Raw genomic sequence first — 17,603 nt, forward strand, 5'->3', positions numbered from 1 at the left:
TGAAGAAGGCAACTTGTTGCCGAAACGTTGGAAAAATACATTTTTATGGCATCGTGACTACGAGATGTGCCTGTGCGGCCTCTTTCATTTTTAGTCTATATTCTGTAACTTAGCCATTAATAATAATAATAATAATGGTTTGTATTTATAACGCACTTTATATTCGTCAAAATCTCAAAGTGCTACAGTTCTCACAGATGTGTACCCAGATAGTGTAGGCTATTTTATACAAGCTGTAATCCTTGTTGATAATCATGATAAAATGGCACCATGTTTTTCTACTATGTCTGTGTTCATAAGAGGGCTGTGGGCAGTTCAGAAACCCGTCCACCAGTGACTTCATCGATGGGGAATCCAAGCTAATAGAAAATGCAGGCTTTCTAGTCCTGAAAAGTTGCAATGTGAAAATGGAAGCCATCGTTCTCACGATAATACAAATCTAAAATATTGTTTAAAAAAAAATCAGCCTAACGATGATGTCAATGGTTCGAAGTGAACTATGGAATTGTGCGTTTTTTGTCTGTCAGTGTACGCAAAATCCCCATACATGGGGAAATCCCATTATATTCTGCCCAGGTCTCGTGACATCACTATGACATCATCAGGTATGATAGTAAATCAGGATCATATAGTAAATTTGACCTGCTGTCGCAAATAAGCCCATATATGGAGATCCCTGATGTCATCAATATTAATATATGGATATATGTCAAGAACATTCAATATGTTGATCCTTGCCCATCCGTCCTTCCTCTTCGATGTCTCCCTTTTGACTGATACCTGTCCATTTAAACTCTAGAAGGGCCTGCCCCAAAGTAATTAGTGCAGCCGGCAGCCAGCGAAAACTAGAGTTCTCAACAGGCCCGAAAATTAAGTCCCGTCCCTAACTGGGCCCTCCCTCATCAAACCCTGTACACTCAAGACACTGCCCCCGCTGCCACCATTAGATCTCCATATATGGAGCTGACCTGTTCTGACATTCCATAATGTTGATCTGACCTCATCAAACCCTGTACCCTGTACACACCTGTACGCCCTCAGGTGTCTTACTGGTACTGTATAGGCCTATTAACACACCTGTACTCCCTCAGGTGTCTTACTGGTACTGTATCAGGCCTATTAACAATTTACAATGTGAAGTTGCCATTTCAGCGTCCTGTCCTGTCCTGTCCTGTCCTGTCCTTCCTGTCCTGTCCTGTCCTGTCCTGTCCTGTTCTGTCCGTTCTGTTCTCAATACAAATCTATTCAGGGCTTTATTGGCAGCATGAGAAAACATTGCGAGTCAAAAGGCAACCGAATTAAGTGCGGTGGTGCCACCTAGTGGCTATCTTCTTTTTGAGTGGTTGCCACTCTGACTTTATTGGATAAAATACATATAGTCACTTAGACAAGCCTAAAACATACAGTATGTCCGTGTCCTTTTTATGGACTTCTCCTCTGCTTTGAATATGGTCCAACCCCGTCTTCTCCTAAAACGCCTGTGTGACCTGAACGTCAGTAGTAATGTAATTCTGTGGATTAGGGAGTTTCTGAGAGAGAGACCCCAACGAGTCTGTATTAATAACACTCTGTTCTGACTGCCTTGTCCTAAACACTGGCGTTCCACAGGGGTGCGTTTTATCCCCTCTGTTATTTTACACAAATGAGTTGAAATACAACAACAAAGAGTTCTCTCTCATAAAGTACGCTGATGACATGGCCTTGGTTGCCTGCCTGCAGGACGTTTCCAGTCCCTCCTACTCCCAGCACTTTGACCGTATTGCCACCTGGTTTGACCTTAATGTCACTAAGACCAAGGAGCTGTGTTTGGGAGGGGGGGGCAGGAGCAGAGGGTTCAGGGTCCATCTTTAGGCCTGTTACTATGAGTGGGGAGGAAGTGGAGCAGGTCAGTGACTTTAAATATCTGGGAACGACCATAGACAATAAACTCACCTTTCAGACCAATGCAGATAACATCTACAAAAATGCAAGGCATCGGCTTTATCTTCTCAGGAAACGGATACGTTTTAATGCTAGTAAACACACGCTGACCATGGTCTATAGATCACTCACTGAGAGTGTTCTCACTGTTCGGTTATTTGGCGATGTTGTGCCGGGGCTCCGACCAGCCCTGCAGTAGGCAGATTATAGAGACTAATACGCACAGGGTGAACTAAATGTTCCAATAATAGCTTATATTTTATGAACTCAAACGTGCATTTTATAGGCTTTTATTAATTCATATTAATCAAACATACATCAATCATACACACGTTCTGTTCACTCTCCCCCGTTACAATATGTAAGTAATACAACACTGCATGGCTTTGCACTTTGCTAATTGCTGTCTCCTACTTTGCTCGGCAGAGTTTAGCTATCATTTCACACTCTAAACTGTCCCAGGATCAGCTCCGTCTCGGAACTATCGGATCTTGGTAAAGCTTAGCTTCCTTGATGACTTTCAGACTTAGTTCAATCACACATTAAGTGGTTTTAAATCTACATTATCATGAATTAAACTTCATTAATAAATGATCGGACACAAGAAACACAAGAACACTTGGTTACAATCTAAACATCATATCACATCAATTATGAATAATGCACAATTATATATAGCATTTAATACATACCGCTGGCGTCTGCCTGCTACATGTATCACGTTCGTTGGTATTGGTGAATCTAGTCTAATACCAGGCATACAGAATACTTAATGCAAGCCCTCTGACTGAAATCACACCTCCATGCTAAACACTTTCAACCAATCAGAAGCCACTGAACTTCCTTTCTGGTAGCAGAGCAGTCAGCTCCCATTACAGTCCCTGTAATGTGTGCCCAACTGCTATTTCTGCCTAGATTAAAACTGTTTAGACTATTACAGATCTATCATTTAGGCTTTTTACCAACCCAATATATAATAGGTTATTAGAACACATTTAAACAATTGAAGAGGAATTAAATATTAAAGTTACTTATTCCACATTGACATGTGCCCAGCCTAGTGAGTCTCTCCTCTGAGAAGGAGTCATAATGGCCTGTCTCACAACAGGAAGAGGCCGTAAAACCCCCGAATCCACCGGTCTGTATGTAGAATGGAATGTGGGGACCTGAAGCTCTCCCACTCTAGAGAGCTGCATATATCTCCCATCAATCTGACCCAATATATAATTTCCCATTATGAGTACAAATCTCGCACACCCATAAATAACACGACACTCCTCACGTCAGATTATGAAAATTGATATGGATATTAATTTTTCATAATCGGAAAGATTATTTTTGATATTTTTTTTCGGAAATATTATCTTTTGATATTTGGGCGCATGCCATTTTTAGTAATTTCAGAACCTGTTAAATAATACTGGATCCACATACTGAAGTTATAACGTTATACAACTTTAAAAAACACATTAAAATAAAACACAACATATTAACTGCATAAATCAATAAAAAATGAAAATAATAAAAGGTTTTTACATGCGTCGATATCGTGGACATTTTTGTAATTATCCCAACGCACCCCTAAGTATTAAATTCAGTTACAGCTAATCAAACTTATGTAATACTTGTAATAATGTGAGCTGGAAGTAAGACTAAAAGTCTCCCCCCTTTTATCTTGACACCTCCCCTCTGGAGAGGTGCTGTTTCTGCCATGTCATGTCAGCCAGGGGTCAACCTGAACGACATGCACTTTGTTTCACCCATGTCCGTTTATTTTTATGGCTGTTGCCTGGACAAAGGTTTAGATTACTATCCAACACATCCCCCTTAACACATCAGTTTTGAGGAAGAAGACAGTTTCTTACACACAAGTCTGTTTAAGTTTATCTTTAAGAAAACATGACCTCCTGTGCTCACCCATTGCTGTAATGACTCTTTGCCTACAGGATGGGCTTCAGTTAACTAACATGATTACAAAACCTCTTTTACTATTTTGCTACTTCTTTGTTAGTTACTTCAAATTGTGATTTAACAAAATAATCGATTTTGCATTTCAACAACTTGGTGTCATTTGACTTAACTTTTTGGATTTTTTAATTTGACTTTAACAAAAGCAACCCAATTGAAAATTGCAAATCCTTGCAACATTTTAACCACATTATGTGTCTTTCACACATGCAGTCCCTGTGTGTGTTAGTTTGTGCGTGTGCGCACACGCGCTCAGGCACAACCCACTTGCACTTTGAGAGACAGCGTTCCCCCCTCCCAATCGAAGGAAACGTAATCATTTTTACCAGCATTCTTTCACATTTGTCCATAAGGACTTAATTGGCACAAATTAAATCCATTTACCTGCAACTTGTTGTATAGTACAGATATAATGAACCCACATACATCATCACATTTATATGCACAGATCAGACACACATCTCGTGTGTGAGCGTGTGTGTGCGTGTGCGTGCGTGTGTGTGTGTGTGTGTGTGCTGTGTGTGTGACATATTATTGTCACTGAAGCCCCAATGTTCCCTGCGGTGTAGGAACAAAATGGGTAGAGAGAGCATTTCACATGCTACTCTTTCTGTGTCAGACAGCTCTGATCTCGCCGCCTGAAAATCCATTTCCATCTTTTTTCAGGATCTAACAAGACAGGTGCCTTCTTGGCCTTCTTCTCAGCCGCTTTGCAGACTCGGCACAACAAATGTGTCTGCACTGCGGTCTGGTGCTTTTTTGGTGGTTGCCCAGCCGGGGTTTTCTGTACCAGACTGGACTTTGCCATTCCCGATTTGCCACCCCTCACGAGGGCAATCGTCGGGCGTGGCGTTTTATAACCACACTCAAATTTCAAGACCGGACCGGTCTCTGGCTCACCTTGACCCCTCACGAAGGTCACCCCAGGGTGCCTGGTGTGTGGGTCATGCTCCTCCCCCACCGCCCGTTGAACGCGTAGACTTATGATGGCACCAGTAATGCCACCAATCACGCTCGGCGTTTCTGTGGTGATGAGGTTCGATGACTCGTCGGCCTTGCCCACGGCGTTTGCGGGCATGGCTCTGATGATGAACGGTGAGGCGTAGGCAGCGTCCAGGTTCTGCGTTCCTGGAAAGATGCTCACCTCTTCCGCTCCTGTCGACAGCTGCTCTGCTGCTGCTGCCTGTCCTGTGTCGTTCACAGGTGCGACGTCTGCCGCTCGTTGGTTTCCCACTTCGATGGTCGGCGAATCCTCCTCTGTCGAAGGCTGCGGAACTGTCGCGTGGTTCTCGTAGGTTCCCTCAGCTCTGCCCCTAGCCACTGGTCCGCTAGGGTACTGACTGAGGGCTTGTCCTGTCGTGGGTTCGTTGCCCACGGTAGAGGGTTCCGGCTCTCCTGCATGGTTACTGCAAGCACCAGGCTCCTCCGTTGTGACAGGCTCCATCTGCTCCCAGCCTGGATGGCTGGTAGCCCTGTCTCTTCGCCCCTCTGGGGCTGTCTCGGTCCCCGCTGACACCGTGTCCTCTCCTCGCCCCTCTGGGGTGGTCGACTCGGTCCCCGCTGGCACAGTAGGCTGGATGTCACATCCGTCTCCCCACGGCGCTGCTTCTTCTGCGGGCTTTAGCACGCCCCCCTCTGGTGTGGGCTGTTCTCCTCTCCTGCTATCTGCAGGAAACTCACAGAGGCCTATCTGGTGGCACCCTGCTGTGTTTACGACACCTCTGGTGTCCCTATCTTGTATTTGACAGATAGATTGCATGATTGCTTCGAAACTAAACTGGGAGTATTTCTCCACACAAGTTTCTAACTCATGTCTCTCTTTGTCAGCTAGCACTAACCTGCCCACTTTTCCCAAAGCTCTGGTATAACATGTGGACATGTCCATCACATTTCTCATAGCAAATTGCAGCTTAATAAGCTCTTCAGGTATTTCGCAGACTGCGCCCACTTTAATGGACAATTCCAAGCTAAATGCTAATTCATAGAAAATAGCTTTGGTTACAGAGCTGCCATCCTGCAGCTCCTTCAAGGAAGCCATTTTCCACCCCCTCTGTCCCTCCCCATAACAAACAGTATGTAAGAAAGTAAGTGAGGCAGGGTTAGTGGTTAATTGACTTCACACTCATTCATTCACTCAAGTAAATGGTTAGTTTTCGCCCAGCTTTAATTAGCGGACTTCTGACACAGTCACTGTGCCTATTTTACCGGCCGCGATTTCACAACGCGTCGGTCTCTTATTTCCCATGACCTCAGTCACAGAGCAATAAGCATGCAACTCAATCTAGACAAGTCCCTCGTCTCGTTGCGAATAGTTATGACTATGACACTCTCTATGTTATTCTGTTCATAACCATTTTCACCAAATAAACCTTATTTTTAGTAGTCACTACTAGATTTATATTGGCCGCGGGCGGTCAAACTCTATAGCCTAATGGAAACCTGTCACAGGTTTTGCTAGATGCGTCACGCAACAGTTATTATAGACACACCCTTTCTTTAATGCGCACTTTCAAATCAATTAAACTTTATTGATTGTAATACAATTACATGGCCTTTAACGCTGAGTTTAAAACTCTATTCTGTTCTAAACATTTATCATTAAACCAGTCCCCGTCATTCCAGTGACTGACAGACTGGTCCAACGGATTTCCCATTTCCCCTGCACTGTCTCAGCACATCTCACATGACAGTGAGAATGAGGAATCTACCCCCCCCCCCCCCCCCCCCCCCTCACATGCACTTAACTGCTGTTTCTTAGTGCTGACCCAGCACCCAGCAGGAAATTACTTTTATTGTGTTAGTATAAAAGCACCTCTTTTGTTTAAACGACCGGTGTCTTAACCGGTCTCAATTAAAACTTTATGTTTGGTTACAAATAGTCTTAATAATCAGTTTCCTAAACTGACCGTCGATTAGAACTCTGCCCTATCGATCAATGACTACCAAACTATTTGTTAAACCCGCAGTCACTTCTGTGGCTCACGGTTTTAACTGTCCGTTTCAGATGGCCCCATAACCACACAAAACGGTTTAACGGTGTCGCATTTAGTTAGTAGCACAAATCAAACGGCATGCCGTCACGGCAAGATTCTGTCTGATTTAATCCTGTGGATACTAACAACTGCGGCATCGCATCCACATGCGCTGCTATCAACGCACGGCTTAAATTTCAGTTGAATAAAGCCACACCAACTGGTTGTTAGTGTGGTATAATTCAACTCGGTAATTTATCTTTGTTATGAATTGAGGTCACTGTAGTGACTACACCGATTTACACTGTTTATAAGCAGCACGGCAATGCTTTAAGACCGAATAAGTTCCAACCGTCGCAGTTGAACTATATTCTGAATTAAAACAACTTTAAATTGCAGATACTTTTAGTGACTGCTAATTTAAAGCCCTTTACAACGCGGTAGCAATTTAAACTGTAATATGTCAAACTGTTTCGGTTCAGACTACATTATATCTTAAATTGCCCGGGCGCGTATTGAGCTGTACGCTGATCCCAGCGTACGGCACTTTCTTTCTGTTTAAACTAGGCACTTTAGTGGCTCTATGGTTTAAAACTGTTCGCACGGCGGCGAATTAACTTTCGCACGGCGGCGAATTACTTTAATTTGGTTTCAGTAGGCCTCGTAGTGGCCTTATCGAGCTAACTGCGCATTTTAGTAGCGCAGCACTTTAAAACCGAATATGTTAAACTGTCTCAGTTTAACTGTATTCCGCTTTAAAGTATAAGTCGCTGCTCGCAGCGATTTTAAACTCGTAATATGTCCAAACAGTTTCGGTTTAGGCTATATTATGTTTCAAATCACCTGGCTACGATTTAAAACTGTTCGGTTATTTGGCGATGTTGTGCCGGGGCTCCGACCAGCCCTGCAGTAGGCAGATTATAGAGACTAATACGCACAGGGTGAACTAAATGTTCCAATAATAGCTTATATTTGATGAACTCAAACGTGCATTTTATAGGGTTTTATTAATTCATATTAATCAAACACATACATCAATCATACACACGTTCTGCTCACTCTCCCCCGTTACAATATGTAAGTAATACAACACTGCATGGCTTTGCACTTTGCTGCTGTCTCCTACTTTGCTCGGCAGAGTTTAGCTATCATTTCACACTCTAAACTGTCCCAGGATCAGCTCCGTCTCGGAACTATCGGATCTTGGTAAAGCTTAGCTTCCTTGATGACTTTCAGACTTAGTTCAATCACACATTAAGTGGTTTTAAATCTACATTATCATGAATTAAACTTCATTAATAAATGATCGGGACACAAGAAACACAAGAACACTTGGTTACAATCTAAACATCATATCACATCAATTATGAATAATGCACAATTATATATAGCATTTAATACATACCGCTGGCGTCTGCCTACTACATGTATCACGTTCGTTGGTATTGGTGAATCTAGTCTAATACCAGGCATACAGCATACTTAATGCAAGCCCTCTGACTGAAATCACACCTCCATGCTAAACACTTTCAACCAATCAGAAGCCACTGAACTTCCTTTCTGGTAGCAGAGCAGTCAGCTCCCATTAGTGCCCAACTGCTATTTCTGCCTAGATTAAAACTGTTTAGACTATTACAGATCTATCATTTAGGCTTTTTACCAACCCAATATATAATAGGTTATTAGAACACATTTAAACAATTGAAGAGGAATTAAAGATTAAAGTTACTTATTCCACATTGACATGTGCCCAGCCTAGTGAGTCTCTCCTCTGAGAAGGAGTCATAATGGCCTGTCTCACAACAGGAAGAGGCCGTAAAACGCCCGAATCCACCGGTCTGTATGTAGAATGGAATGTGGGGACCTGAAGCTCTCCCACTCTAGAGAGCTGCATATATCTCCAATCAATCTGACCCAATATATAATTTCCCATTATGAGTACAAATCTCGCACACCCATAAATAACACGACACTCACTTTTAACATCGTGTCCTGGTTTGGGAATATCTCAGTTAGAGATAAAAACAAGCTCACCCAGGTAGTCAACCAGGCAAGTAAGATCATTTGAGACAAACCATTGCAACTTCAGGACATATACAACCGCTCCATAACCAAAAAATAAATTCAGATTTACAATGATTCTACCCACCCTCTTCGCTCTGAATTTGACTTGTTGCCATCGGGCAGGAGGCTTAGGGCAAAATTAGCTAAAAAGAAGGGTTACAAAACTTTGTTTGTGCTAATACTGCTGTGGACATTTTAAATAAGAAAATGTTTAAATAGTTCACCTTTTCCCCACTGTTGATGATCACTGTTGCTGTGTTTATGTGAATGCATTTTATATAGTATTTTAATGCATCTGTGTAATTTATGTAATGTATGAACGCACGCACGCACGCACACTCACACGAACGCACGCACGCACGCACGCACGCGCGCACGCACGCACGCACACACTGCAGGTCACAAAACCTAGCCTAGTGACTGCACAAACACACACTCTACCCACACAAACACCCACACAAACACTCTTCATATCACATCATTGTAGACAGGGAAACTGGACATCAGGATTAAAGGCATTAAACTTACGCTATTGACAGTCTTGTCAAATAAACGATAAGATCAGCTAACTTGCCAAGGCATTGAACCATGTGATATTTAATTGGTGTTATTGCAATGTTTCAACCTTGTGTTATTTAAATTGCCTCTAAGGCCTGGGTTAATTAAATAACATCATTGTTTGTGTGTGTGTGTGTGTGTGTGTGTGTGTGTGTGGGCGTGCGTGCGTGGGTGCGTGTGTGTGTGCATGCTGGTGAGTTGAAGATGCCTTGGGCTTTACTCTTGTTTTCCCTGACACTTCAGTGGTAATCAGGAGTGGCCACCTGAGAAGTGGGGAGGACTGACCACTGCTCTGATTAACAACTTCAGAGCTGAACAGTTTTTATGGTGCCCAAATTTTCCAGGTGCCACTGACCGGCAACCTGCCACTGACCACCAACCTGCCACTGACCGGCAACCTGCCACTGACCGGCAACCTGCCACTGACCGGCAACCTGCCACTGACCACCAACCTGCCACTGACCGGCAACCTGCCACTGACCACCAACCTGCCACTGACCACCAACCTGCCACTGACCACCAACCTGCCACTGACCGGCAACCTGCCACTGACCGGCAACCTGCCACTGACCGGCAACCTGCCACTGACCGGCAACCTGCCACTGACCGGCAACCTGCCACTGACCACCAACCTGCCACTGACCGCCAACCTGCCACTGACCGGCAACCTGCCACTGACCGGCAACCTGCCACTGACCACCAACCTGCCACTGACCGGCAACCTGCCACTGACCACCAATCTGCCACTGACCGGCAACCTGCCACTGACCACCAACCTGCCACTGACCACCAACCTGCCACTGACCACCAACCTGCCACTGACCACCAATCTGCCACTGACCGGCAACCTGCCACTGACCACCAACCTGCCACTGACCACCAACCTGCCACTGACCACCAATCTGCCACTGACCGGCAACCTGCCACTGACCGGCAACCTGCCACTGACCACCAACCTGCCACTGACCACCAACCTGCCACTGACCACCAACCTGCCACTGACCACCAATCTGCCACTGACCACCAACCTGCCACTGACCACCAACCTGCCACTGACCGGCAACCTGCCACTGACCACCAACCTGACACTGACCAACAACCTGCCACTGACCACCAACCTGCCACTGACCGGAATCTGTGTTGTGAAAGATTACGTAATGTCGTCATCTGGCACAGGGGACGGCACTGCACTGTGTATAAAACCTAACAACTGGACAATGGATGGAGAAGGTGGGGGGGTTGTTAGACAGAGGAGGACAGTCATGAGGGCTTCTTTAGACATACCACTGTTTTCATACTTGATGATGTTCTCTTCCTTCTCTCCTTTGACTTCATCCTCGTCCTCTTCTTGTGAGTTACAGGCACCGTTTAATCCTGGCAGAATGTACAAGGCTGGAGATGTGCTTCTGGGTGGTTTGTTTCCATTCCACCTGGGCTCTGTGTTCCCTGAGCTGACATTCACACAGTCCAAGGAACAGAAGCCCTCCTGCAGTCGGTGAGTATCACGAATAGCCAGCAAGACAACACCAACCTTGTTTTGATGTATAGAAACATGATTAGTTGATGTGTATATTTCTACAAAGATATAGGCTGTCGGGTGGAAACCTTCTCTGTGTTTGGATGGATCTAGGGTAGCACTTTCACTTAAATATTTTCTTCAAAAAATGTGTTTTATTAAGTAAGTAATTTATTAAACAAAAACAGAACGTTTAAATATGGAGATACAAGGTTTCTGCCCGACAGCAATGATATTCAAGGCTACAGGGTAATTGTGTGTGTTAGTTTTATAGTCAAGGCGTTCAGATTGCCACAGATCATGGCTTTTGCCATCAGTGAGATCAACAGAGACCCCAGCCTGCTCCCCAATGTGACTCTGGGATACCGTTGCTATGACACCTGTTTAACGGCCGGAGTTGCAGTCTCTGCAGCGTTGTCACTGATCAGTGGGAGAGAGGAGCAGTTTACACTGGATCAGAGCTGTGATGGGTCTCCTCCAGTACTTGGAATTGTGGGTCCTAGTACCTCAAAAAGTTCTATTGCCATCTCTAGAATATTAGGTGTATACAGAGTGCCCATGGTAAGTTTCCTATCCCCTTTCACAATAGCCTATTTTATTTAATTTTGCTTTGCTTTGCTTGGTGTTTTTGCCGTTTGAAAGACATAGAACATAATCGTTGCTGTCGAGAAGAAACCTTGTCTCCATATTTCAACTTGTACTGCTTTTTTAATGCCCTATTTCTTCATTATGCGTGTTAGACAAAAGTATCAAACACAGCCGATCAACAAGGTCACAGTGTGACATGTTCTGAGCTTGTAGGCTGCTATTTTTCTTTCTTCTGTCTTTGTTTCCCCTTTGTTTTAAGTGAAAGTGGTAAGAAACTGCCCTTGGCCTGTGTTTTACAGGTCTGTTGGTACAGAGTCAATCATCTCTGTACAAATAGGGCTCCAATTTCGTCTCTGACTTTACCCGCAGCGCGGCCCGCAATTCAGCCGCTGCCCGAAAATTAATAATATAGGAGCTTTCTCTGTCCCTTAAATGGTATTTTCGTCCAGCATCACCCGCTATCTTTTTTGCCGACACCGGTATTTGCGCCTAGAGGTGTGGTCATGGGCGTGCTGGCACGCTTTCCAGCTTTTTCCTAAATTGCTATTTTGGTCAAACACATTTGGGAAAGCGATTTTAAAAGCACCCGTAAACCGTATGCCAAATTAGTTTGGTAAAGAGCGGCGCGCCTCAATGGAGATGTCCGCGTAGTGCAGGGCAGGCTGCGTCATCTCTCCTTATTCTCCTATGCATCTCTTTGTAATTTTCCTATAATCAGCAGAAGTGAGTGCCTGCCACTTCCTTGTGACCATTGTGTTTCTATAATTGTATAGTCAAAGAAGTTATTTGTGCCAGGCGTGCGGACGGTGCGGCGTGCGCGATTCCATTTGCTCATTCAGTTCATCACCCCATAGCAGCACATGCAGCACAAGTGAGACCTCAACCACCCGATCCCCAAGAAATCAAGCCATAGTATGGGCTCCAATCAGCAAGCATCCATTCCATACGAATGGTGATAGTTGGATCCAATCGCCCCAACCAGGGTGGGTTGGGGGAAATCAGCCTTTTCTTTGGGTGATTCAATGTTAAGATGTATCTAGGCTATCATATATTTATCATCTATCATTTATCATTTATCATCATAAATACAAAATAATGTCGTTCAATGTTAAGGTGCCTCAACGCAGCAACGGGCTTAGGCTATGAAGCAATATAGCACTAACGGGCAACGCATAAGGGATCTCGTAAAGGCAATGGCACGTGGACTGGTGATTGGTTAAATTTGGATTAATTATTATATAACGCCCAAACCACACCTATGCATAATATAACGGGTAACGGAGGTGTTTAAGGTATTTAGACAGGTAACCAAAATACCAACTTTAGTGGGGGAACACCCTTTCCCCACTCCTAAATCCCCAAATAGTGGCTTTAGAAAGATGAGACAAAAATGGAGCCCTTAGAGCCTGTCATTGACAATGCCCCATTATTGAACTGTTCTGTTTCTGACAATGCACTGCATTCTACTGAACTGTTCTGTTTCTGACAATGCACTGCATTCTACTGAATTGCCAATGGCAGGTCATGTAAAGTTCTCAAACAGCACATCTGAATCTGGCCAGCATCCTCTCCACAGTATTGGAAAGAATCATGTTTATCTGGAAATGTTTGTCTTTACTGCAGATAACCAGTTCAGATTTAAAAAGAAACCCGGCACAGTGTTGTGCATTTTTACAATGAAGGAAATGATTGCCAGCTACAGTCGGCTATTTCCACTATCTTCCTATGCTACATTGAAACTTATTGAGCTTTTGACAGGATAAAACAAACGGTTTCAGAAGCTGCTTGTGGCATATCTAAGCACATTATGCATATACATGGATGATCTATTGTGAATTAAATAAGTGCAATACAGGCTGTCTTATAGGTACCTATCATTAATCACCTTATGTACGCTTATGACCTGGTCATTCTGAATCCACACAGTGGAGGGTTAAAAGCAGCTATTGGGGGTATATGGGGGTGCCATACCTTTGGTTATACTCTGTGCGGGCAGCGACCGGGAGCCAATAGAGTGAGCGGAGAAGGGGGGAGACGTGTGAGAATTTTGGCTGGTTGAAAATGTGAAGAGAACATGTAATGAACAGATTATCACAGGTGATAAAGTAAGTGGTTAATACTAAGTTGACATCAGGCCATACAACCTTTTACAATACAATAACCAAAATCTTGTTCAAAACTAATATTATATTTTCATTGTTGGCCGCAGATACATTAAGCAGGGGCCCCGGGTTGAGTAGCACTGCCCTGAGGGTACCAGACGCACTGTTGAATACCTATGATCTAGTACGTTACAGAATAGATATTTTGTATTTGTTTTTATTCTGTTTTTCCAGATAAGTTACTATGCTGGTTGTTCCTGTCTGAGCGACCGGACTCAGTTCCCATCCTTCTTCAGAACAATGCCAAGTTTTGTCTTCCAGGTGAACTTCTATAACAATAGATGTGTTGGTATCTAATAGTTCATGTTTCACAAACTGGAATACTCGAACCCATGGGGTGGGCAACTTTGATGTAGGAGAGGGCCACTATATTTCTACACTCACTCCAGAGGGCCACTATATTTCCACACTTACTACAGAGGGCCACTATATTTCCACACTTACTACAGAGGGCCACTGTATTTCCACACTCACTCCAGAGGGCCACTATATTTCCACACTCACTCCAGAGGGCCACTATATTTCCACACTCACTCCAGAGGGCCACTATATTTACACACTCACCCCAGAGGGCCACATTGCATATACTGTTGGGTAGAAATATCTTATCTCCATTCTAGCTCAACGACACGTTCGTTAATAGATTAATTGGAATCCTGAAAAGTAGGCCTAACATTTTGATTTAATTTCAAATGCATTTATTTATACTTATGTTAACTTAAATTAAACATACTTAAATTCAAATACATTGGACATAAAAAGACAATTGAAATTGTAATTATGCTACTAATATTGACCATTATAGATATAATTAAAGTGGGTCATGTTTGCGTGTTTGGAATTGTAACAGCTGAAATATAACAATAATATAACAGTATTCCAATATTAACCTGCAGGCCACATAAGTGAACACGGGGGCCGCATGTGGCCCCTGGGCCGCCGTTTGCCCATGTACTGTATGATCTAACCTAAGTACATTTCCGTCCATTTTTCATCCACTCAGGTGCGAGCTATGCTCCAGACTATGAGGTGGTTCAAGTGGTCGTGGGTAGGACTGCTGTTCAGTGATGATGATGCTGGCCGTGACGCCGCCCGATTGTTCCAGTCTGGTCTGGACCAGTCTGGTCTGGGTTGTGTGGCTTATTCAGAGGCTCTGCCCTTCCACAATGACCTGGATAAACTCCAGAGGATTGTCTCTGTGATGAAGACGTCCACAGCTCTTGTGGTCATTGCATTCACGTATGCGAACTACATGTTTAATGTCTTGGATGAGGTTTGTGTTACGATACATCTGTGGAGGATGTTAATTTAGGGATTCGTAATTAGAAGAATCTAAAATGAGAATGTATTGAAAGAAAGACATGCCTTTCATTTATTTCGAAACGATGAACAGGTGGTTAAGCAGAATGTGACAGGTCTGCAATGGATCTTACCTGCCACTGCAGGTTGGTGGGAAGACGGTTATCTCCAGTCTTACCTGCCGTACCTGAGAGGCACCCTGGGTTTTGCCATCCGTCGTGGAGAGCTACCAGGTCTCAAGGACTTTTTGTTAAAAATACGTCCTGACAATGACCAGGAGGATAACATAGTAAGTATTTTTGTTTAATTTGATTGTATATTTATGTAATTGTATGTCTTTAAATGTCTCAATTAATTGAATACACAGGACTGTTATGTATTTTTAAGGGATTACATAATTACCTATTTACTAATTATGACCATTAATAGCCAATACCATAGTGTCCGATTTATGACGCAGCAACATTGCTGCTTTAAGAACTAAGTGGTTAAAGTGGACACACTGAGACCCTTTCGGCATGAAGAGCCATAAACTATTAAGATAACCTTTGAATTATAAACTAATAAATCGTCTTGACTCCGTGTGGAGACTGAGGAGAATTGGAAGCATGTAATAGAGTACAAGTACTCAAGTCAGAAGGACTGTAAAACCTTTTTAAACCAAGTGAATATTAACTTTATCTATAATGTTAGAATGTTAAACTGTAATTCTATATTAATACCTTTTAAGGATAAATACTTTAGAGGAAAAATACAATACTAAAATGAGAGAATTAGGCAGAGTAAAAGTATCAGAGTATACCAGAATACCTTAGAAGGATTTTGACACAGACACAGAAGAACCAGTACACGCCAGAGCTATAAGGATTTTCCATTTGATATATATTACCAATTACATCGGGAGAGAAATGGCAGGTCCGTACAGTGCTAAAAAGATCTCTCACTGACACATCATCAGTGACCATATTTTATACTACATAAGTCATAACATCCTTTTGACATGGGGAAGTAATGCATTTGGAGTTCAGAGGGTAACCAAAAGTGAATAATGGCGACACCTATTGCCGGGAGGTTCACTTGGGATACGTGGCAAATTATACTTCCGGTAAAATCCCGGAAGTGTGACCGAAGGGAATCGTAGTTCTTTAAGTACATGTAGTTCACAGCCCAAGTTACTGACAACTAGTAAACGTTAGTAGGAGACAATTTGTCTGCTACGGGACTGTACCAAGGCCGAAAAACATGTTGTTCACCAGAGAGGCAGACAATCGGGAAACAAAACAATTCTTTATCTACCCGCCAGCTGGGGAAGAGTGAGATGTAAACTCAGTGGCACACAGGGCATGAAGATACAAAGTTATTGGGAACATGTAACCAAATCCCACAAAATAACAGATCTACAATAATTCAAAATTATCCATCAAGGACCACAATGGACACAAGCCCTTAGGACATGTTGTGTTATCCTTTTTGCACCATTGTATAATTGTACCACTGTAGTATCTGCAAACTGTGAATGAAGTGAATCATCAATACATTCATTGATTATTGTATTTACAGGTATTCTTGTGAATTAATTGTGTTCTTTCAGGTGAGGCAGTTTTGGGAACACACATTTCGGTGTAAATTTTCACCCCTTCCACCAGAGTGGGTGGACGCTGGTGGAAGGGTGTGCACTGGACAAGAGGACCTGGCAGAAACTGATCTGTTGAATGTGTCTGAACTCAGGCCAGACTACAATGTGTACAAGGCGGTGTATGCTCTGGCCCACGCCCTCCATGACATGTTGCAGTGTGTGCCAGGAAGAGGGCCTTTCCCTGGGCACAGCTGTGCCACTCTGCAGACAATAAAGCCATGGCAGGTGGGATATTAATTCAATTAACCTGTAGGATTATTTGTATTTATTGTTTATTTGCACATATTATTGGGTTGTGCAGGTGAGACTTAGGTGGCTTTTAGACGAGGATGGTGTTCATAAGAAACGGCAAAATAAAGTATCGTTTGCTGGGGTCCTTTTAGACGAGAAGGGTGTTCTCAGGAGGTGAAAACGCATCAAAGTGAAACCACCTCCCAGAGTGGAAATCTTTGAGAACGCCGTTGTATCCCTTCTCCGTGTAAACAGGCAAAACGGTGAATCCGCAAAACTTATGACGTCATGGCTCAGGTTGGCTCGCAGCGCATATATTATTACATTGATGCAGAGCCATATAATTATGATATAATGGAGTTCCTGAACAAGCCTCCCTCCTCGCCTACAAAGCGCTGCTCATCAGCGATGGTGAATGTAAAACCATGATGTAAATAAAATGCCTTAATTGTGATAGGTGGCAGCCGCGGCAGCAGCGTTTATGTAGCCTAATGTATTATAAAATATATAACCAATTCCCGTGGCGCACTCTGCCTGCATGCTCTGGGCTGTCTGTCACCACCATCACCCTCCCTGTGAATGAAAATAAAAATCCAGTCCCCTCCCCAGGTGATTAAACAAAAAGGAATCACCCTCCCCTATTAACCTATTAATTAACATTACATTTACCTCAGTATTATTTATTCCTA

The sequence above is a fragment of the Electrona antarctica genome, assembly GCF_951216825.1.
Source record: "Electrona antarctica genome assembly, chromosome: 11".
Classification (NCBI taxonomy): Eukaryota; Metazoa; Chordata; class Actinopteri; order Myctophiformes; family Myctophidae; genus Electrona; species Electrona antarctica.